The sequence below is a fragment of the Bombus bifarius genome, unplaced genomic scaffold, assembly GCF_011952205.1.
Source record: "Bombus bifarius isolate JDL3187 unplaced genomic scaffold, Bbif_JDL3187 scf7180000007992, whole genome shotgun sequence".
In the NCBI taxonomy this organism is placed as follows: Eukaryota; Metazoa; Arthropoda; class Insecta; order Hymenoptera; family Apidae; genus Bombus; species Bombus bifarius.
Window position 1 is genome coordinate 1,185,190 of NW_022884373.1, and position 23,712 is coordinate 1,208,901.

At 37.6% G+C, this 23,712-nt stretch overlaps 1 protein-coding gene across 1 annotated transcript in view; it reads right to left on the bottom strand.

Moving 5' to 3' along the window:
- LOC117205745 (syndecan) overlaps positions 1 to 23,712 on the bottom strand; it is a 240,953-nt gene that overhangs the window by 152,159 nt on the left and 65,082 nt on the right. The gene's annotated exons all lie outside the window — the stretch shown is intronic.

Sequence of the window (23,712 nt, forward strand, 5' to 3'; positions counted from 1 at the left end):
GTCGCTTGTGTCACTTGGAATGGTTTGTACTTAGTTTTACTGTAAATAGATAGCGACACGCGCCATTGATGACAATAATATGACGAAGATTTCTGGTCAATTTTAATATTTAATTTCTTCTTCATCTTCTTCTTCTTCCAAGAAGATTCATCGCAGACTTTGTAATTTTTGTTTTTCTTCATCCTACGATGATATCTCCTGGTACGATCTTCTCTGGTTTTTAAAATAATTTAAAATAAAGTAACTAAGTCTTGTGTAGTTTTCAAAATAATTTCAGTCGGTAACGCGAGGAAGAGAATCATGGAACGACCATGTAAAAGTTACTCTCTTCGAACAAGAAATAATTGACTTTTGTACTTCTTAAAACAATTATAACGATATATATATTAATATTCAATTATAATTTCCAGCAACTGCGTAACTCAATCATTTTTCTCTTCTTTTCCTATGTTATCTCCCTGAAAATGAATAAACTTACCGAAGACTATCATTCGTTTCTTCAGAATTAAACGTTAATCGCGTATTAGATTATTCAACGAACTTAGAAATTAATAAAAGGTAGAGTTATTTCGTTCTATTAATTTTAACTTCCAAAGTTAAACATTCGTTTGACACGCGTCAAAAATTGTTCAATCTCAGAGAAATGAATTAATAAATTCCTATCAATCTTCCACCGGTTAATTATCAATGGCAATAATTCGGTAATTCTTCCAATTTGGGAAACAATCCGACCGCGAGAAATACGTATCTCCGTTTAATTACAGGATCCCTAATAAAGGCTATCAATTTGGAAGCTGTTTGTCAGCGATAAGGTTATCAGCATTATGCCGAAACCGGTGTATTTGGTCGTGCAGTGATTAGAACACATACGTAATGAGCATCATGCGCCATTTGCTGCATGTTTCCATTAAAAGAGTCGAACCCGCTGTGTATCATCTAGGAAATACAATTGATTAAAATAACGACGATTCAAATGATATTTTTATTCCGTAGATCGTACATGATCTATAGGTGTTTCTGGAATTTATCAATGCTGAAGTTTCTACTTTATATGAATACCTCTTTATACTTTTTAAATCGTCCACTTGAGATCGAATAAAAATGTCCAACGTCTTTCTATTATTATGACTATGGTATTCAAACTTCTTTTAAAGTCTTCATTGTTGCAGTAACTTTGTGTATATGTAGCAGCTTTATCATCGTCTAAGCAAAGTTTTCTCACACAGTCAACCAATGAATGTAACTTCAAACTTCCATATACAATACGAACACACACTATTGTCATAGACTTATTTGCGAACCGATTTCCTAATCCATAAAATTAAACGAAACCTTCTTTTTTCTCCAAAATGTACTACCTTGTGTAAATTACGAGTTTAACAAGCTACCGCACTATATTTATTATTTTAAACGATAAACCTTGGCTTTGAACTAATATCGTTTAATTTAATAATCGCTACAAACTCTGTCGTCATAACTTAATTTGACCTTTTATGCTTTACGTAATAAGCGTCATTAATAATGATAATGTCTACCGTGCAGAAGGTGAATATTAACGAGCAGAAGATTAAATGAAACTACAGACTCTAGCATTAAGTATTATAAGCCGCCAACAAACATCCTCGCGCAAAAATCTTACCACAGCCACATTATGTTTTGTTCGACATTGGAAGAAGTTGCGGGCGAATTATACATTCTAACAATTCGTTTAACTTCGTATTTTAAACGACGAAGGAAGCGCGTATGCGACGTGTCAATAGTTTTATGAAAAAATACATAAAACTTAGAATTAGACCAAATATCACAATTTTATTAACCTTTTCAATCCAGGAAACTTTGGCAAGAACAAAAATGTTCGAAAATAATATTTTCCCATCAATATTCATTAATTTGAGATAATTTAGGATCCACCGATCAGCGTCGGCAGTGTCCCAGTGTCGGCACGAGATCCAGTTCCCGCCTTTCGCTGATAAATAACAAAAATAAATAACTACGCAAATAAACTTTCCCCGGGCTCAGTGAAAATATACAAAACGTATATATACGTCGCCCGGAATCTATCGAAATACACAGACGTATATATACGTCGCCTGAATTCTACCGGAATATACAAGACGCATATATACGTCGCACGGATTCCATCGAAATACACAGAACGTATATATACGTCGCCTGAATTCTATCGGAATATACAAGACGCATATATACGTCACACGAATTCTATCGAAATACACAGACGTATATATACGTCGCCTGAATTCTATCGGAATATACAAGACGCATATATACGTCGCACTGATTCTATCGAAATACACAGACGTATATATACGTCACCTGAATTCTATCGGAATATACAAGACGCATATATACGTCGCACGGATTCCATTGAAATACACAGACGTATATATACGTCGCCTGAATTCTATCGGAATATACAAGACGTATATATACGTTGCCCGGATTCGAAGAGTTAGAAATAGAGGACGTTTTAAGATTTGTGTACCGAAGTGTACATCGTCTAGTTTCGTTAAATATAGCGTCCTATAGTTCATATTATTACTACAGTATCATAGTCATAATAATGCTGTTAATTATTATATACGCCCTAATTTCATATAGTCATATTTCTCCACTTGCAACGTTCCCTATTTCACACACACCAAAAAATTTTCGTCAAAAAATTTCATTCGATATGAATAACTACTCTAGAATTCCTGTGACGACGACTCATTTGTCAGGTTCTAGAAAGACGGATGAAATTGGCTAGGAAATGAAACACAAAGGTAGTTGGACAGGGGGGAGGAAGGGGATGGAAGGGGTTGGACGGCGCATTTAGAAAGCAAGTACTGTTACAGCGGTTACGGGGCCAATTCGAGCTGCAACTCGCAACAAAGTTTCGAAGTTCAAGGGTCAACTCGATTTGCCGCGGCTGCAACGAGAACCGAAGTAAGTAGGTTCTCTTAAGCGCGGCTATAAATCGCGCAATGGGACCGTCTTTTGTTCACCATAGGGTGGAACCATGAGAAATAAGGAGGAAGGAAAAAAGGGGAGAAAAGAAAATCTTCCTCCTGAAGGGACGTCTTTGACGTACGATCGAACGTACCCATTGTGAGTACGCCAAATCTTTGTTCAAGTTTGGTATAAAAATTAACGGTTTAACTGTGGCTACAAAAAGTATTGGCATGCACCCTTGTTTTTCAAGGAAGCGTTCTTTCTATCACGTTTCATATATCTCATTTTCTCGGTATTAAATTTTTGCAACTATACGAGAATACTATTAAACGATACGAAATTTGATATATTTAGGCCAAATCGATTAGTATGTAAATGTTATAATAAATACAACGGTGTGGCAATACTTTCTGTAACTACCGTATGTGGGATTTTAGGATTTTGAAATCAGGGATTTATACGTACAGTGAGAATACGATGTTCGATTATGTTATAGTTGCAATAGTAATAGAAGAGACCACAATAATCATATCTGCTAATCTATATATGTATGTAAAAGTATATAAAAGGTAAAAATAGCTGACTCATTTACGTTTTAATACTCGTTGATATAACCATATATATTTGATATGGATGTAACGATTCGACAGCACGATTCTCAAATGTGTATGTAAGCATGTAAGTCCTAACCGGGGTTTACAGAACTATTCGAGTACTTGTATCGACGTACGAAAGCCCTTTACGCGTAAATGTTCAGTATTACACGTATTACAAAAAACTGTTCGAAACTTGTCATATACGTACGTAATAATGGTGTCTAATTGTGCCAATGAAGTTGCAAAATGTTTCCTATAATACACATAATGTACCCCTCAAAGCTTCCCGTACGAAGTGTTCAAATACTTTCACGAGTCACCGAATCTTCCAAATTGTTTGTAAAATTTCAATATAGCGCTCAATGAAATACCAAGATGTTTCCTTCCTATGACACAGACTATATACATTTACACATAGCTGAAAATTTTCCAAAGTGTGCAATTTCATGGGTGGCTGTACGATTGTTCAAATTATCTGTCAACGTTAAATGTAAATTTTTACAACGACAATAATAATTTGCGTCGTTTAGATGTTTAGAATCGCGGAACTGGGGGACAACCGCGAACTACACATCCTCGCGCCATTTTGTGCGCGCGCCTCGACAAAATGGAATCGATAATTCCCGCGGCGGTCAGGAAACAATTTCTGAAACGCGGTCGCAATTTTTCGTCGGCGAAACAACATTTCTAGGTAGCAGGCTAATGCTCCAAACTACCGGCCATTAACGAGTTAATGCGAATAATTTTTCAAACAAGTTGCAAAGCCTTTCGGAGGCTCGTTTCCACCGAGAAAGGAGAGAGGGTAAAGGCGCGTACATACGCGCGGACGATTGTTCCGCGTTTCAAACGCGGAACGCCGATTTTTTTTACGCAAACTCGAAACGTGTGAATTCGATTGTTTGCGGAGAAAACGTTAAACGCGCGTTTGAAACCGCAACCGGCCGTGTTGCAAAGGTTTTGTCGGCAACAATCTCGGTAGAAATTTGGTTGGATCGATCGTTTCCGCGGTTTCTTGAACGTTGCACGGGAGATTGGGTCGCTTTGAATCTGAAACAGATTCGATAATTTTTCTTTTTTCTTTTTTTCTTCACTTTCACGTAACAATTCACAGGTCCACTGACATTCTCGACAATCGTTCGTTAATACGAGGAATCGGCGAGAAAATGCATCATCGTCTCGACATAGCTATCCATTTTTTTGGGAATCGAACATTTAAAAGTGATCCTAAAATTGTTGCAGTTGTTGCAAACGTTGCTTCGAAGTATCGTTTCAATGTATCGTATATTTAGTTTAGGAAATAATTTGCAAGAACTGTACGTATAAGACGATGCAGGTTTCTCCTTATTTTAACAACGACGATATACAGTCTGCCTGTATCGAATTGCCGCAGACGTCGTTTTGCGAATCATTCAGCCGTAACATTGTTAGCCTTAAATTGCGATAATTCGGAGGTTTTCATTGAAAAGGCGTAAATACGCGACAGACGGTGCTTCGTCATCAGCGGCATTCTCGATTCTCATCGCTATTTTAAAGCAATGGAACTTTGACAGTCTTTTAGCTATTTAAAAGCGAAATTTCGTATGATACGTGTTAACATATGAATAGAGCTAGATGACTTTTACAAGCGTCGTTTTATATGGCTTCTATACGTAAAGGCGTATCACTTTCTGCACGAACCTCCTAATTAACCGGTGCGCAGATTTTTATGGAATTACACAAAATTTAAAGCTACGAAAATGGACAGAACGTACATGATGTGCAAAAACATAGAAAATATTCAAACAACAGTGCTATTTGTCATATCTAATATTGGATTGGATATTGATAAAATCCGCAATCACTTAGTTGCCAACCCAATAGGTCCTACACCCTACTCCTTTAATCGTATCCATGAAAATATGAATTTTCATATCAATCTGCAGTCTAGTAATCGCAAATATATTTATAATTATCAGGCAATATTATTCGTTATTAATATAATTATATTCAAAATTAATATTGGAGATGCGACTCTGTTTTTCCTAAAATTCGTTTCCTCCAAGCTTGTTTTACACGCTTCCTTTGCACTGTTTACTATTTCTACGCTATGTTTCTACCTTATTTCATTGCATTACCTTTCCTCCATTTTCTCTCGTTTCGTTTTCACCGTCATCTATCATTACCCGCATCTCCCGTTGTCTCGAGCTGCTTCCTTCGACTGTCCTAGCTCTTTCTTCTTTTTAAAGAAGACACGCAACTTTGTTTCATTTTTATTTTCTTCCAACTCGTGTAGCTTTTTATCATCGCACGTACCGCGCGACTTTTTCATTTTTTTTTCTTTTTTAAATTTCTTCCTTCCCTTTCTGTAATTCTTGCCGAGAAGCAAAATTCTCCTTAGGAAAGGAACATCGATTATTTCTCAACAGTTTTGTCCATTTCGATCAGATATTGCTTCATCCATTTTCTACGCTCTTTCTACGCTATCTTCGCCCCTTTTACAACCCTCCGCTGTCCTTTATCCCTTTTATCAACTACAATGCTATCTTACCCCCGTTCTCACATCCTCTTATCTTCTTTCGCCCCTGTTTCTCTCTTTCACCCCTTTCCATCCTCTCTCATCTTCCAACCTCTTGAACTTTCCTAATGGATTACTGATCGCTGGAGGATAACAGGAAATTCACCGACGAATTCGTGAATTTCTCTCCGGTTAAATCGAACTGTAGAACGTCTCCTTTATCATATCCTTTTCGCTCCATCTCGTCCGCACTATCAAATTTTCTTCTCTGTTTAATCTGGCTTTTTAATAAGATTCTTCCTTGAGTTTTCGTTCCCCTGCATTGTGCTTCTTCTATGTCTTCTTAAGGAACAACGAAACGAACGAAGAGATACGCGACTGTAAATGATTCTCGAAGGTAAATATTTTGTAAATAATAATTATTACATTCGTAGGTCAAATTTAGCTTTATGGGTCACTGTTAAGTTTACAATCATAGATTATTAATTAGAGATCAAATTTATTGGTATAGATTGTTTATCGAAAGGGGTTAAAATTGTCTCGTTATAGATCGTAGATAAATCGTAGTAGGAACAATGGAGAAATATTTGTGAAACCTCTTCGAGTTTCTGCGAGGGAAAATTTCAAATTTCCTCGGACATTTTCTGTCAAACGATCGGGCACGATTTTAATCAAATTTCCACTGAGAAGTCTATCGATATTTTCAAACAAGTTGGCTACATGTCTCCGTTTTACAAATTGCACGCAGGGAAAAGATGGCTGGAAAACAATTTACAAATTGCCATTTCAATTAAAATTTCGCTGTCGTGTCTACAGCGTCGCGCAGATTGAACGCGCGGTTCCTTTTTTACAAACTACAAGGGCCAAACAAAATTCTACAAACGTACTATTCGCGAAGAAAATGAATTTTTCGAACAATTCGAAATAGCAAAAATGCAACATCGCGAAGCCAACTCTGCTCTTCTCCTCAACTTCTTCTCGTTCCTGTATCTCTTCTTTTTCTCGATCGTTTTATTCGCGAGAAGCATGGAATACATGCAGAGGTAATAGCAAGACCAAATACTTAAAAACTATGTGAAATTTACCAACGTCTATCGAAACGTAACATTCATTTGGGACAGAAGAATTAAAAATTAGAAGGACAGAAGGATTAAAAAAATAACGCACGACAATCTCTTCTTCTCGTATCTGCAGAAATATCTTCAACAATTTATAGACGACAATTCAATTCGCTCGATGGATATCGTCATTTCCTTTCTTTTTAACAATCGATAAATTATCTTCTCAGAATAATCCATGGCAAGCACCGAACGCGATACGTAAGACGACACGGTACGCTTCTCGACTCCGTACGCTTCGACGTGCAATTATATCGTAGCGATATTCGATGCACTTATCGGAATCGTTCGAGTTAACCCCGTTGAAACGCCATTGAGAGCCGGTAACTTCGCCCTCCGGATGCAAACTTATCGCGAACGTAAACCCCCTTTGCTATTATCCCTCGAAACATTAAGCCGATATCGAAGGGATTAGCCGTGACGTGTTCTTCGGAGGCAATGGCCGGTTGAAACTTTCATCCGTCAGACAGCTCTGCGTAGTTGTAGATTGATCTGAGGTTCGAGAGTGATCGATTTCTTTTCTCTTTGCTCTTTTATAGTTCGTTACGAAGTTGCGAAAAGTAACTACTAGCCCATTCTCTTTTCGACTGGTTGGTCGATCGGCGTTGCGGTTTTTCGAATCCGAAAATTTGCAAATTTTTGAACATTTTGAAGATTCCGAATTTTCAAGCCCAGAACGTTCGTATTTCTCGAATATCCAAACTGTTAAGAATTCAAGATTTTCGTACCTTCCCCACACGCTCCAAATGGAATATCGAAATTTCGCAACGAATTTGGCGTACTTTCTAAAGTTGGAATATTCGAATTTATTTCAAGATCTAAGTCTCGATATTTGGAAATATTTTATTATTAAGTCTAGAAATCGATCGTTTTCCAAACGTTGGAATTATCAAACTCAGAACGTAGAATCTTCCTCCTTTGCTAAAAATAATCCCAAAGGCTTAACAAACCGTAGCACGTACGATGCTATAGAGATTAAAAACAGAGGTAGCAAAAATAACGAAGATTAAGACAAAAATACTGCAAGTATCGTACGTAGAGGCATGAAATATATCGATAGACGCAGGTCGGGCTGACGGATATTTTCTGCCGTTCCACTTCTGTCAAAGTTCGTCAGAGAAGCACGTGCGCGATATTCCATTTATCGAGAACCTGTTCGATTTCATTTATTTCTTTGCCGACCTGGTCATTAATGGGACAACTTCGACGCCCCCGTAAATTTCTACGACGCCTACGAGAAAAGGCGGTGGAATGACGCCCCGTTGGGAATGACTCGCGTTTCGTACCGATCTCCATGTCGAAACTCTTTCTAATTATCGTGTCTCTCTTTTTCCTAACTTGCCACTCGCTACTGCCGCTAAATATTAAACTTGTTATCTTTTCGATCGATACGATTGCTGATATTGTTTCAGATGAACATACGACATGGAACAATACATTTTTAGTTTGTCAATATTTAAAGAATATCCTGTCGTGTTAACTGAAAATCGAAAGGTAGTTAAGTAAAAAGAAAGGACGTATCAGCAACTTTCGATTAAATCGAGTCGTTGTTGCTAGGTAGCGTAAAAATATTTGGTTGGCAACTAAGTGATTACGGGTTTTGTCGTTACCACCTAATGACAAATCACTTAGTTGCCAAGCCAATAATTTTTCTACATGTACATCGAATAAGAAAATCCTTTCTGCATTGAAATTCATCGTAATAGTTTGAAAGATGTAACGGCTGTCTTTCTTTTTTTAGTCTGACCAGATACGTGAAATCGATACCTGGTTATTAAATATTAAAAGTCAATTTTCTCGAAACCACCTTCTCCTGGCAGATACGTCTGTGTGAATTAACAGGACAATATCGTGAGATATAAATAAATGGGAGATACAATTTATCTTATTGGAAATATAAATTTTATCTTTTTTTTTCCAACTGATATTATATATTGCTTTCTGTGTTTCTTCCTCCGTCCTATGCCGAATATTAAATTATTCGTTCGACAAGCTTCGCAAGTGGTAATTTTACTTTGATTTCGTTTTTACAGTGCTCCGATCAAACAACGTGTTCCGTGAAATAAGATCTAAAATGCAAAACAGCTTCCTCGCGCGTGAATCTCAAACTATCTATTTCAGAATGCTTCTGAATATCCTAACCTCTGTTCCACAAACTCGTCATCGTATCAAGATAAACTTGCAACTAGTAATAGGGGGTTACGGTAATCGATATCTCGAATATCGATACTTCTCAATTCTAACAGCGATATTTTGTATCGGTGTGACGATATATCGCGGTATCGATAGCCGGCTCATAAATGTCGAAATGGACCGATCAAATAACTCACTTCTGAGCAAACTAGCGACAAAAACATTGCCCGGTATCTCGTTACACCACCGCGCAATCGTCTCATTTCCGAATCATCGATTTTCTAACGTGTTCTCGGAAGCATGATTCTCGACGACTTTTTTTTCATAAATATTAACCCACGGACAGCAGTAGTTTCCGAGATATTCGTTAAAAAAGAAAAAAAAAAAAACTGCCACTGCTCCATTTGCGATACACATCACGTGTATCGATACTCCGAGTATCAATAGCGGTATCGATAGCAAATATCGATACGATACAAACGTACCACCATTTCTAGTCACAGCTGTAAATTTTTCATTGTAGAAAAATACCAAGCAATCATTTTCAGTTAACCGTACGTACCGGATTTCGAGAAGCTTTTAAATATCAACCTCTTTGAGTCAAAATTGCCATGTAATTTTTGAATTATTCAACAAATGATTCAGGAGATTGAAGACAGTGTGTAACATTTAACGAGTGGAATATTTGATAATAATAATAATACAAATCTATGTTGTATGTTATATCTATATATATTATAAATAATAAAATATAGAGAGATGTTGGTCATCTTCTTCCTGGTAAAATCAATTTTACTCGCATTATCGCTGATATTATTTTATATTTTGTATTATTTACTTTCAGCATCACTTGCTACATCCGACAAACACAGGCGCACAAATTTCTGCGCTATACTCAACGGACCGATCTTTTCCATCTTTTCACTGTTTTCTTCTCGTTACTAGACAAAAGGTTCTCGAAGAGTTTCGAAAATATCGGTAACGGTTTCTCGTTATTCAAGCGTCCAATGTAAAAACACATTCGTAATTCTTTGAATTTAACTTTGTTTCTAGCATCCATTGCTTTTTTTTCTTTACTGTTTTATTTGACATTTTTCATATCCTTGAAAAGTATGTAAGACACGAATTAACGTGTCAAAGTAACGCTGTACCACTGTAAAGGACACGATTAAAGGATTCTATCAAAATGTAAGAGAAATCTAGAAACTTCAAAAGAATCCTTAGACGCAACATCGTTAGAGAACAAGGTAACCATCGTAAAAATTCTTTATACAACGTGCTCTGAAATAACGATTTCTTTATTAAGGAAGCCATAAACCCTTCCCCGGGAGAAGATACAACGGTTAAGATGAAACGGGAAACGGAAACCGCGCGACGGAGCAGCGACGAAGATAACGAAGCCGTTCGAGCCAGGTACCACGTAACAGCCACTTTCAAGCAAATGCATTTAAGGGAATAAATGGATGGTCAGCGTGATGAGGCGCGTTAAGTGCCGCTCGCCAGGCGTAGCACACGTGTCAAAAGCAAACTACGAGTACGGCTCGTATATCGAAAAAATTACGGGCCGAAAGGAATATCATCGGGTATCCTTGGCAAGTCGAAATATCGAAAGATCACATATTTTTCTTTTTTTCTTTTAATTTGTATTTTTAAAATAGAATGGACGAAAATTTCTGCAGGCAGAAGAACTGACCAAAAAAAAAAAGAAAAAAAGAAACAAAAGTAGATTCTCTTTATTAATATTGAATATGCTTTTGAATTTGAAATTTCCAAGAACAACGTAGAGAAATTTCTTGGAGGATTTGTCAGTAGAGATCTTTTGTTTCCTTTTTTTCAGAAATTCGTTTGCACTTTTGAGAGAAAACGGGCAAATTCTGTATAAAATTCTGACTAATTCGAAAACTTCCGCCGGCGTTTTGCGATTGTTTCCTGGCACATCGACACTGTTTCGTCACGAACGATGTACTTTTTACTTCTAAGGAATCATCGAGTCTCTGCTTGTATTTTCCACAGTTCTCGAAGCTGTACTACAGCGTTTTGTTGATCGAGATATTTGGAACATTTTTGCCGCTCATTTCCCCCTTGAAATTTCATTAGAAATACAAAATTATGTTCCTGCGTTCTATGGCACAACGGTATACGGTAAAAACGCCACGAAAATAAATTGCTTGCTACTTTAAGAAAGAAGAGGAGCTACCTCGAATTTATTGTAACGACCAACGACAACAACCAAGAAACAAAAATTGGCGGAGAAAAAGAGATTAAATCAAATAGCAATTCTGCGTATATCGTCAGAGAGAATATGGCACGGGGTAGAAGCTTGGGTACAGTGTACGTGCGCAATGTAATAGATGGGCACGCGAAAGTTGTACCGGCTGGGCAACACAAGAACTTAATCATTTTCGATGTTATCGTGGTTAATTTAGATTAGGTGTAATATCGCATAGCGTATACGTATTTTACCCACGTCATTGGGCAAAAAAGAAAAAAGAAAAAATAAAGAGAAATAAAAGAACAGAAAGAGAAAAATAGAAGAAGCTTTCGTTTTATTGTTACTAAAATAGAACGTTTTATTTCCTCTGCTTGTTGCACATTATGGAACCGTCGAATAAATACAATTTGGTTCGCACAATTTGCTTTGCTAATTAGAAAGTTGTGTAAACTTCCACAGTTAAGTAGGTTTCGTACAGGTTCGCTCTACGTAGAAATTACCGGACGACGAAAAGTTTGTCGATGAAAAGCAGATGATATGTTTCTTAATTTTGGGGAAAAATCCGTTGGAATTTGTGGACGACCAAAGGTTTGACGAAAGAAATGAAATAGTTAAAAAAAAAAAAAAGAATGGAAAAATAAATATGCAGAAAATTTGCCAAAGACCTTGCAAATGGGAAACGAATAATATTGCGTTTAATTTGCAATTGCGAAAGGAAACGAATGAAAATTTCTGGGAATGGAAATGAAAAATGTCGGCGAAAGGGAGAAATTTTGTTGCTTTAGAAAGAATGCAATCCTTTCTCCTTAATCCTTTCGCAACGACCAAGCTGGCTAAAAAATGTGCAGCGGAGCACTGTGTGCGATTCCTTCCCACGAATGAGACATTAACTTGCAATTCCGTGGGTTATCTAAATTGTTTTACAACGCGGCATTCCACCGTTTTATTTAGTAAACTTCCGCCTTAACGGATAACGCACACGTGTGCTGTGTGTTTTTGCTAGAACGACAACTATCTGTTCACCTAATTGAGTAACTTCAACGAATAAGCCAGATATTCCTATATTTTTACATAAACGATAAAAACTAATTAAAAAGTAGATAAAACGTAACTAGAAAAGGAACGTTATAAACGAAGAGGAATTTACACAGCGTAGAAAATGAAAACGATTGGACTTTCTATTGTCAGAAAGACTTCGTACAATTTTTCAAATGAACAATTATTAACTAGCAAAAATGTATAATTTACTAAAAATATATAGTCACGATTGTATAGAATATAAGAATCGATAATAGTAAAATTCTGATCCTATTAATCAATATATACCGTGTACATATGTTTTTAACATTTAAGAACGGAAATACTGTTGCTCAACGGGCGTAAACAACTACATACGTTGATTCGTGGGATCGAGACGATACAGAGGAAGGAGAAATAAGATGAAAGAGCCAATGCATCAGTGGGAGCACGCGTGTACCGTTATATCGTTCGAAAAGGTAAGGAAACGTGCGCCGTAAACGTGTACAAGAATGCCCACGCGTGCCTCTATTCCGGTACACGTGTCGTTCACCATGCATCCAGAAGTTCAACGCACCACAAGAATAATTAGAGCTGAAAGTATCCCTTGAGCGATGAATTTTTCTTTGAATAAATCCATCTAAAATATTAGGTGAAGTAAAAAGTTCTGAGCGCTTTTTCGCTTTATTTCGACGATGAAATTAACATAGTCAAGATTATTCGATTTAGATTAAATATGCGCCGTTTTGTTCGATTACTTTTGTCCATTTTGAAGGCAATTTCATAATTCCGCGGTTGAAGAAGTCCTCGTCCCTATTGGTAAAAAACTTGACCAGCTCATTTTCACAAGCCTCTCTTGAGGCCAGTTTTGTACCATCAAGAAAATTTTGCAAAAACTTAAAAAGGTGATAATCGCTTGGTGCCAGGTCTGGACTGTACGGCGGATGCGATAGAACCTCCCAGCCAAGCTCTCGGAGCTTCTGACGCGTCGTTAAAGATGTGTGCGGCCTGGCGTTGTCTTGATGGAACACAACACCTTTCCTATTGGCCAATTCTGGCCGCTTCTGGTCGATCGCCTGCTTCAGTCTGGTCAGTTGTTGACAATAGAGGTCCGAATTAAGTGTTTGCCCCGATGGGAGCAGCTCATAATGGATGATTCCCTTCCAATCCCACCAAACACACAATAAAACCTTCTTGGCCGTTAATCCACGCTTGGCGATCGTTTGGGCCGGCCCACCGCGATTGGACCACGATCTTTTTCGGCTGTTGTTCTCGTATGTGACCCATTTTTCATCGCCAGTCACCATCCGCTTCAAAAATGGGTCGATTTCGTTACGTCTCAACAAAGAATCGCAGGCATCAATTCGGTCCAAAAGGTTCTTTTGCGTCAATTCATGTGGCACCCATACGTCGAGCTTCTTCTTGAGACCAGCCTTATGCAAATGGTTCCAAACGGTTTTCTGGCTAATCTTCAGTTCCTGGGCAATGGAATAAGTGCTCACATGCCGGTCCGACTCGACGATTTCCATGATTTTATCCACATTTTCGACGATTGGCCTACCAGAGCGTGCCTCATCTTCGACGTCCATATTACCAGAACGGAATCGTTGGAACCACCGCTTTGCTGTTGCATTCGATACTGTACTGGGTCCATAAACAGCACAAATTTTTTTGGCCGCCTGCTCCGCCTTTTCACCTTGGTCGTAGTGGTACTGAAGAATGTATCGAATTTTCTCTTTTTTTATCTCCATTTTCGAACGCTGTAACACACAACTGGCTTCACCGAACACAAAACTGACAAAGAACCTTTTTGATGCGTAATATCACCTTGAAATCGGTGTATACTATGACTCGATGCGATGTGCACATCGTGAGATATGGCTCACTAAAGACATCTAGCGAAAAACGCTCAGAACTTTTTACTTAACCTAATATCAATTTCATCATTCTTGTATGATATTGTACGTGTCGCACCTACGAATAATGTGAATAATTTAGATATAAGATTTTTTTTAAAAAAGCAAAATATTTAGCAAATCCCTTCCTCTTCTTCTTCGTCTTGCATTCTTTAACACGTCGTATCGACAATACGGTGATTAGCGATGATTTTACTCGTATCTGGTCTCGCAAGTCTGTCGATTTGATAAATTTCCCGAGATTTTCTCCACCTTCTTCCAAATCGAATATTCGCTCGTGTTCTTCGATGATTCTAAATCCGTCTTCATCTAATCTTGTACATTTTAGAATTATACTGCTGTTCGTAGATGCACTGATACTTGTGTTGCCGTATACGTTCGTGTACATGCACACGTTTCCTCTTACCTACCTTACGAATTATCTTCATGATAATTTCATCGATACCGTTTGTTAATAAATATACGTTTTAGCATCGTCGAAAAATAATATGCAGATCGCAGAGCAACGTGATAAATCCACGAGAAAGAAAGTAAATTTACAAAAGAACGCAAAGTAATGTAATTAGGCGAAATCCGTAAATACGCGAGTCTGCGGATATTTCTGGATGAGCGTGTGCTGCACTGTAAGTGGTAGGTGGCAGAGTTCACATCACGGAACAGCTTTTCTTCGTAATAGAAATTTGTGCGTTGGTCCTGTGTGTGCAATTAGTATGTAGTCTGAATAGCTCGATCTCTGCTATTTTATGTTGGTTCGGCAAGGGAGACTGGGATATCGCTCTGTTATTTCGTGTGGTTCCTCTGTCCACTTTTCGCGTAATTAGAAAGCAGCGGATTTGATCTTCCTTTTAATCAGAAATCTAACCAAAGACGGTTTTAACGAAGAATAGTTAGAAACGCAGGATATAAGAAACGATATTTCTGTCATATTATTAGATGCTTCAATTATAATAAATATTACTATTACTAAAGGGGAGGAGGGTAAGGTTAATTCGTACAAAATAAAGCATATTTTTATGAATTATTTCTGACGACACAGTTAAAATCTCTTTATCAAAACCTACCTAACGAACGAACTTTGATTTTTTGATTTCAGACGATCCAGCATTAAGTTATGAGCAATTCTACTTTTTTCCCAGACACGTCCGAATAATTGCTGCCATTGCCGTATTTTTTAATATTTCTCCGTGAAAATTTTATACAATATTCTTCGAATGTCATACTTTGATGTACTATTGGTTTTAATAAAGAGATTTTAACTGTGTCGTCAGAAATAATTCATAAAAACATGCCTTATTTTGTACGAATTAAGCTTACCCTCCACCCCCTTAAGATATTCTTTCCACCCGAAAAAATCGACCCAAAGCCACTGGATTTTCCTTCGTTAGCGACACGAAGGAAAACTACGAATGTCTAAAAGGTCGATATGACCGAGCAAAATTCTGCAACATTTGCAATTTCCATTGATTCGTCGATTGATCCAGAGAACAATAGTCCACGACGTACAGAAAAATTTCAACTATCGAAAGTCTGGCCTTCTAAAACATCGATACGAACCTCGGCCAAGAACCGCGAAATTTGAAATCTTTCGAAGAACGTAACCCGTCTGAAACTTGCTGCGTGTTACCGCAGAAAATCCGATTGTCGCAAATTTCACGGTGACCTCAATCACTTATTTGTAACTTTAACGTTACAGTATGTATGTATATATTGCGATTATGGTGGTATCATAATTTTCAAGTGAAATTCAGTAATTTCCAAGTAGGATGACGAGGCACGCGTTTCTCGTTACGTGACTGCATTCACGCGGCTGTTTATCGTAATGGACACGATTCAAGGGGAGCAATGACGGAAAATGATTAATCGGACGCGGTTGTTTAACTATAACGAAAGTTCTCGGTCACGTCTCACGGTGCGACCTCCACCACGGAAATGAGACACAGTTCCCTTCTAACTGTTGGAAACGTGTCTCGATCTTCTCTTTGAATGTCCCCTTTCAGGCTACAAGAACAACGAAACTCGTTATTTTATTATTTTCTCATTGACAAGCTAAACGAAACCAGTATATATTTCAATTATATAGTTATATATTCAATTATATAATTATATTGTCATTTATATATTTTTTTTTCATCAATATATTAGATTGTCCAAAAAGTTTTTCTCGTTTTATAAGCGATAAACAACATTTCTTGTTTTATATTATTTTATCGAATTATGTATGATCTATTTTGTTGTATTTGAAACTTTGAAACTTTCTTTGAAACCTTTCTGGGCAAACTAATATTTTGCATGCATAGCTTTCGCATAAAATTAATTGTTTTAAAGCCAAGTTAGCTTTACATCATAAACGTGAAACCTATAGCCTGTATGAAAGACAAAGACAAACATGAACACAAGAACGCCTCTTCGCTTGTCTTTCATACGACGAAATTAAAGTTAAAATATCTGCTAAACTAAGTTTTTCTATATAAATAGATTAATACTTCTTTATGTATTAAAAAACATATGGTTCCATAAAAAAAAAAATAAAGTTGACCATAAAGTCTCTCGTATTACTGTAAACAAATAATTTGCATCGTATGATGTCCCTCTTCGAACCAAAGAACTTTCGTTAAAACATTTTTGTCACAACTTTAATTTCTCGCGAGATACTCTATCGTTTCCAGTTGAACGAAACACCCTGTATATACACGAATTTTCATTTCTGTATGTATAACTCGATGCATAGTTAACCAGTGGCAACGACGTTTCTTTGCTTATGTGCTATTTGTATAATTTAATTTTAATGTAAGAATTCTAACATCGCATAATTTCTGAAAAATTGTAGATAGGAAGATGAATCTTTTTGTTAGATTTTCTGAGTTCTGTGATTTGATTTATATGATAAATAATTCATCTTCCATACGATTCGATACAAGTTTTTAATCCCTCCATGATTCATTACAAATTTGTCAATATTCTACGACTCGTTATAACTTTTCCATCCCACCACGCAATTCATTATATTTACGATTTATTATAAATTGTTCATTCCCCCTATAAATTTATTATACATTTATTATTTCAACGATTTGTTGCAACGAATGTTGCATATCCGCTCTATCGTGTGTTACAAATTTTTAATCACTTTACGATTTATTATACATTTTTCCATTCTTCCATAATCCCTTGTAAATATTTTTATCCTATAAATTGTTAAAAGCTTGTCATCCCTCCGTGTCATCGCTGATTTCATTCAAATTTTTTATTCTGTCTACGCAAGGATTAAGCAATTTCCATTCATCGCGACCCTCGAACGATTCGAGTCTGCCAAACTACGCCAACTATTTATAATAAAATTTCCACACCATCTACCAATCATTACAGATTTCTCAACCCTCGTATGATTCATAACTTTCAACGATTTACTAGAAATTTCTCAGCCCACTACGAACCGTTGCAAATTTTTCAATCCTCGTACGACTGGTTACGGATATTTCTACCCTTCAAACGATTCGTTGCGGATTTTTCAATGTTCAAACGACTTGCAGTGAATTTTTCAATGTTCGAACGACTTGCAGTGAATTTTTCAATGTTCGAACGATTTACAGTGAATTTTTCAAACGTCCAACGATTCATCGCAAATTTTCCAACCCTTAAATGACTGACGCCAAAATTTCTGTCGTACCATTTATTATTACAAAGTTTTGAACTTTCATGGATGGATAACTTTATTCTCTTGCTTTTCGGCCTTGAAAATGGGGTTGCCGCGTGATCGTGTCTACAGTCTACATTAATACGATGCTTTAAAGACTATCACAACACTTGAAAGAATTGTTGAGTTTCATTTAGCTAGCTCCTTTCGACTTTCTACTATTTTCCTCGTCCATCCGCTACTCTCTACTCTTCTGGATAATTCCTTTTCTCTTTCAACTTCTCTGCATTCTTCTATGAAGCGTAACATCCTTTCTTCAGCTTATCCACGCAATTTACAGTTTGTCTTTGCTTTTACCGGCAACCTATTGAGTCTCTCCTCGTTAGCGCATCTGAATCTCGTTATCATCATCGACTGATCCAACTGAATGTTTAAAGCAGCTAAATTTCGTTTCGCATTGCCTAAGATTGGTCCACGTTTATCCAGGCAAAATTCTCTCAATTGCGAAAAATAAAGTTATCATCGCATGAAAAATTTCAAGTAACTGACAATCTTTGTTTGGTAGGACATTACGGTTGGACAGAGGTGGACATATCGTGAGCAAAGAAATAATATTTGGTTTCCTCGTCATCTTCTACTCAACTACATCGGGTCTTCTTCAAACACTCTTCTTTCCTCCCTTAATTCCCTGTATTTCTCGTTACACCTTCCTGTCGCTATCTCGTCACATTGCGACTAAACTGCCCTGCCAATTTGTACAGGACTCCTGCACACGTTGTCCCGACCTCCCTTTATTACGTTTATCCCATTCTTCTCGTAGCGTGGTTTTACATATTTCACAGCGTTTGTTCGAAACTTCTCAACTTCCAAACGCGAGTGAAAATTCCCAAAGCTGGAACGGCTCGTAACAAATTTTTCGTCGTCCGCTTCGTCCGGAAGAAATATGGTTCGAAGTTTGATCCGCGCAGAAGGCATGGAGAAGCGGAAGTGAGCAGTGGTTTAAAGAAACGTGGAAAGAACAGTATAAATACCGAGACAACCCTTCAGACGCAGATATTACTAATGGACCTTTTTATATCGACTCTCTTTCACTGGCTCCAGCCAGTCGCTCAAGGGTGACGTGTCCTTTCTTCCCTTTTTCCTTCGACCTCCGTTCCGCCGTTGCAACCCTGCTGCCATCGGTCGTTATACCGATAAAATTACGAAAAGCCAGCAGCATAGTTAACGAACCGCGGCAAGTCATCGTAGTGTGGCGCGAATTCAAGCGATCCAAGAGCGTGTGTCAATTAAGGTAAAATTATTTTCATGGTTCTTAGCTTAATGGCCAGCTTTTACGGTTCAGGTAGAAGTGGTACACGCAGTTAAAAGCTACAGAATGTGCACGTCAACTGTCGCTCGTATAACTCCTGTGCATTGTTCCTGGTTATTAAGTCAAGGGAATTACTTCTTTGCTCTTTTATCTGAGATTCTTTCGCTAACAGACTTTGTGAATTTCACTTTACTTCGTTGGATATTTCGAAGGTTCGTTTACCATCTCATCGGTAAGCGAAGGTTTCTACGGAAATCTTTCTTACTTCCTGTTGCGTGTAATTTGCCACATTGCGTGCACGACAAGTGTCCACATTTTGCAACGTAACGTAAACAAAAAATGATCCACGTGGATTACACCCAGTGTTCAGTTAAAATACCAGTAGCTTTTTGCATTAATACGCTTGCGTATAGATCCAGCAGAATAAAAGTTGTATAAAATAATAAATCGATGAATACAAACTATAAAATGAAAAAACGCTAAAGGATGTAAAATAAACAAAGCAAATATACCATAAGTAGACCGCAGATTCTCATGTTTTGTCGTTTATGTTTTATTTATGGGAACGTTTAAAGAATGGGCATTTGCAAGAAATTTAAAAGTGCGAGGTAGAACATTTATTGTAATATTTGGTAGGTGAAATGCATCTTCGTTTAGCTATCGTTTTTTTAACGCGTTTACAAAAACATAATTTTGCATGAATACCACGCGATCTGATTATAAAATAAATTCTGCGCGTAAATACAAAATACGACAAAGAAACTACAGCAAAGAGAGGAAATCGAAGGACATCTATTTTGTGTGCGCGAAGGCACCGACCATAAGAGAACAAAACAGCGATCAAAGACAAACAACGGGTTCAACGACGGATACCGAAACAAAGACTTTGCAACTTCCGCGTCATCCGGTCCGCAAATTTTTTTCTTTTTTTTTTTTTTTGTTCTCTCGATGTAACGAGGGAAACGATTTTCCTCTACACTCGCTTCTACATATACGTCCGAAGAGAGGAGAAAAAAGAATCGGCGAAGAAGAAGAAGGAAGAAGAAAAAAAGAATATCGTCGTGGCACTTAACCACTTCCGGAGCCAACTGCAACGATAATCCAATAAATCGACGTATCCGCGATCAGCGGCCCCGTAGCTACCAGGCAAACACGTTTATCGGTTTTTAAGGAAAGCAAAGAGTCTCGTTCGATGGACGAATGGAAACAAGTTGAAATAAGTTGAAGGATAGGGAACACGGAAGAGGAATTAATAATCCTTCGTCCTTACTGTGACCAAGTTTGTTCTACAAAGATTTTTTCACAATTCTACTGCAGCGTGCTTCTACTGGAAAAAGGTTTTAAAATGAACGAGCGTTGTAACGAATGTTTCTTTTTTTTTTTTTTTTACGAGTATTTTGTCGTGACGAACACTTTTTACAAATAATATCAGAATCAAGATGTTACGACGAATACGGAAAAATATCATCGATTTGCTATTGACTTTCTTATTGCATTTACGACGAAAGAGAATTTGTTAATTTTTCTAATTAATTATTAAATCGTCTTCGTTATCGTTGGTGAAATTGATCAGGAATTTCGTTGAAGTATTTAGCGATTGAATATTTCTCAACGCAAAAATATTTCTGTTAAATATTTCGCCACGTAACGTTCGCCATGAATTGACAAAATATAGTGAGAAAAATATTGCAATAAATATGGAATTCGTGAAAGGGAAGCTCGGTGTCGAGCAACCAAGCTTTCTTCCCACCCCCTCGCGCTCAAGCCCGCCCCTTTATACAGAAGCGGAACATGTATATAAATAAAATAGAATAAAACAGAATAAATAAAGCAATATACACTATGAATGTATAATATCTACATATTATAATACGCATATATTACGCAAAATCTATAGAACAACAGAGCATAAAATAAATATGTTGCTCTTGATGTCAACTTAGAATTGCAAAAGAAACAAAATAAATCAGTGTCTCGAAAATGTGTTTAAATTTGCATAAATTAACTGAACGAGCAAAACTACAATAAATATGAAATTTATCAAAGGGAAATTCGGCGTCGAGCGACGAAGCTTTCTTTCCACCCCTTCGTAATATTGGGAATATAAATAAAAAAGAATAAATAAATGTATACTATGAACGTATAATATATGCATATTATAATGTACATTATAAAATCCATAGAACAAGACGATATAAAATAAATGTATTGTTCGTAACGCTACCCCAGAGTTGCAAGAAATAAATGTCCCCAAAACGTGTCTAAATTTCCGCGAACTAACGAACGAACAAAATTGCGATAAATATGAAATTCGCGAAAGGGAAGCTGGACGTGTACCAACGTTGCTTTCTTTCCACCCCCTTGCGCTTGGGCTCGCCCATTCGTAACGTAGGCAGGCGCAGTGTATGTAAGTCAAAATGGAATAAATAAAGCATTATAAAACAAACATATGTATGGTTCCTAGCGTTAACTCCGAACTGTAACAAATAAATCACCGTCACTGGAACGTGTCTGCGGAAATTTCTGCCAACTAATTGAACCAACAAAATCGCAACAAATATGAAACTCGTGAAAGGGAAGCTCGACGTGGATCAACCAAGTTTCCTTCCCATCCTCTCGCGCTCCAACTCTTCACGCTAATATAGACTAATGGAATACGTACGTAAATAAAATGAAGTGAAACGAAACAAACAAAGCGATATATACTACGAATGTATGGCATGCGCATGATGTATATTACGGCACGTACATTGTGAAACATTTATACGATAACACGGTATAAAGTAAATATATATGACTCTTAATGCCAACAGGTGTAAGAAATAAATGTTGCGAAAACGTGTTTCAGTTTCTGCGAACTGAACTAATTGAACGAACAAAATTGCGACAAATATGAAATTGGTCAAAGGCAAGATCAATGTGTGGGAACATATATATCTATACATTACACGTATAGAGCTTGGTTTGCAACGCAGCAAACTGTTGGAAACTGCCCCTTCACACGAGATAATTCCCAGGCAGGGCCCCGGTGAATTCTGCTAAGCATCGCGACGGTTAGCTTGGCTGACTGCCGGGGGTGGAGGCTGGCCGGAAGTCGCTGGGAAAAATGCATCGTGTGCAGACTGGGTCACGCGAGCGCACGTACGTCCCGAATTATTACTGACCTGGAGAGTGGCTGCCTTTACGGGACGCGCTCACGTTCGACCCATTTTCTTCCCAAGCAATATAACACGGTCTGTCGCGAAAATAACCGAGCTTCTTAAGACTAGGAAAACGCCAGTAGCGGCATCGATAAGAGACCGTGTAAGGTAAAAACACCGTTCGTTATCGCGTTATCGTGGATTTTGTCATGGCGGTTAAATCACTCGAAGCCAAATTACACGAAACGATTAACATCGGAGCAGAGATCGTTAGCGCGTCGGAAAAGACGCGCTTTTGTCGTATGGTGATGCATCGTACGGTTGCCGTAGCAGTTTCTCTCGAAGACGAATTGGTTAAGATGTTGCACCAGCCGCTCTACTCGCCAAATTTAGAACCGCGCAATTGCCTTTTTTTGTCTCCGCGGCTTAAAATAACAACGAAGGGGAGATGTTATGACAGCAGTCGAGACACGCGGAAGTCTGTGGCGAACATCCTCGAAGGAATTCCACGGAAAAGCACGCGACCATCGAGGTTGACGCGTCGGTTGCTCGTGAAAATCGTTGCACTTACTTCGAATAAAATAAGACGTTTCTTTCGATAAATTGCCCGTGTTTTGCTATTTTCGAGCATTTCGGTTATTTCTACGACGGATCGTATACAGGGTGTTCCGCAATATGTGACACCTGTTTCAGCGATGGGCGAGGGAAACGTGTTTTCCTATTTGAGATTGTTTCTCAGTTGCAGACATTTCTGCGTGCAATGGAACCTTGTTTATGTGAACTATCTATTATCAAGATTGCCAGTAAGCGTACTTTCGTAATACGTATAAACGCTTAGTCTTGTAACAAGTATGTTGATGCGTGAAATCATTTATTTTTGTTCGAAATGAGCTGTACGCGTTTAAGAAGAAACGCAGTTAAATTCTAATACCGAAACTAGATTAGGAAAAGCATAATTTGTGTCAGATTACTGAATTTCAGAGTATTTTATCTTGCATCTTATAATACTCTCGATGGTATGGATTAAATTGGATCAATGAATAAAACTAGCTGAGATTCGAGCAAAAATTAAATAATCTAACACTCGAGCCTAGATCCCTATGATAAGTATAATTAGACACGCGTAACCATGAAGATTATAAAAATTCTACCAATTTACGGCGTTTAACGCGAATAGAAATTAGGACAAAA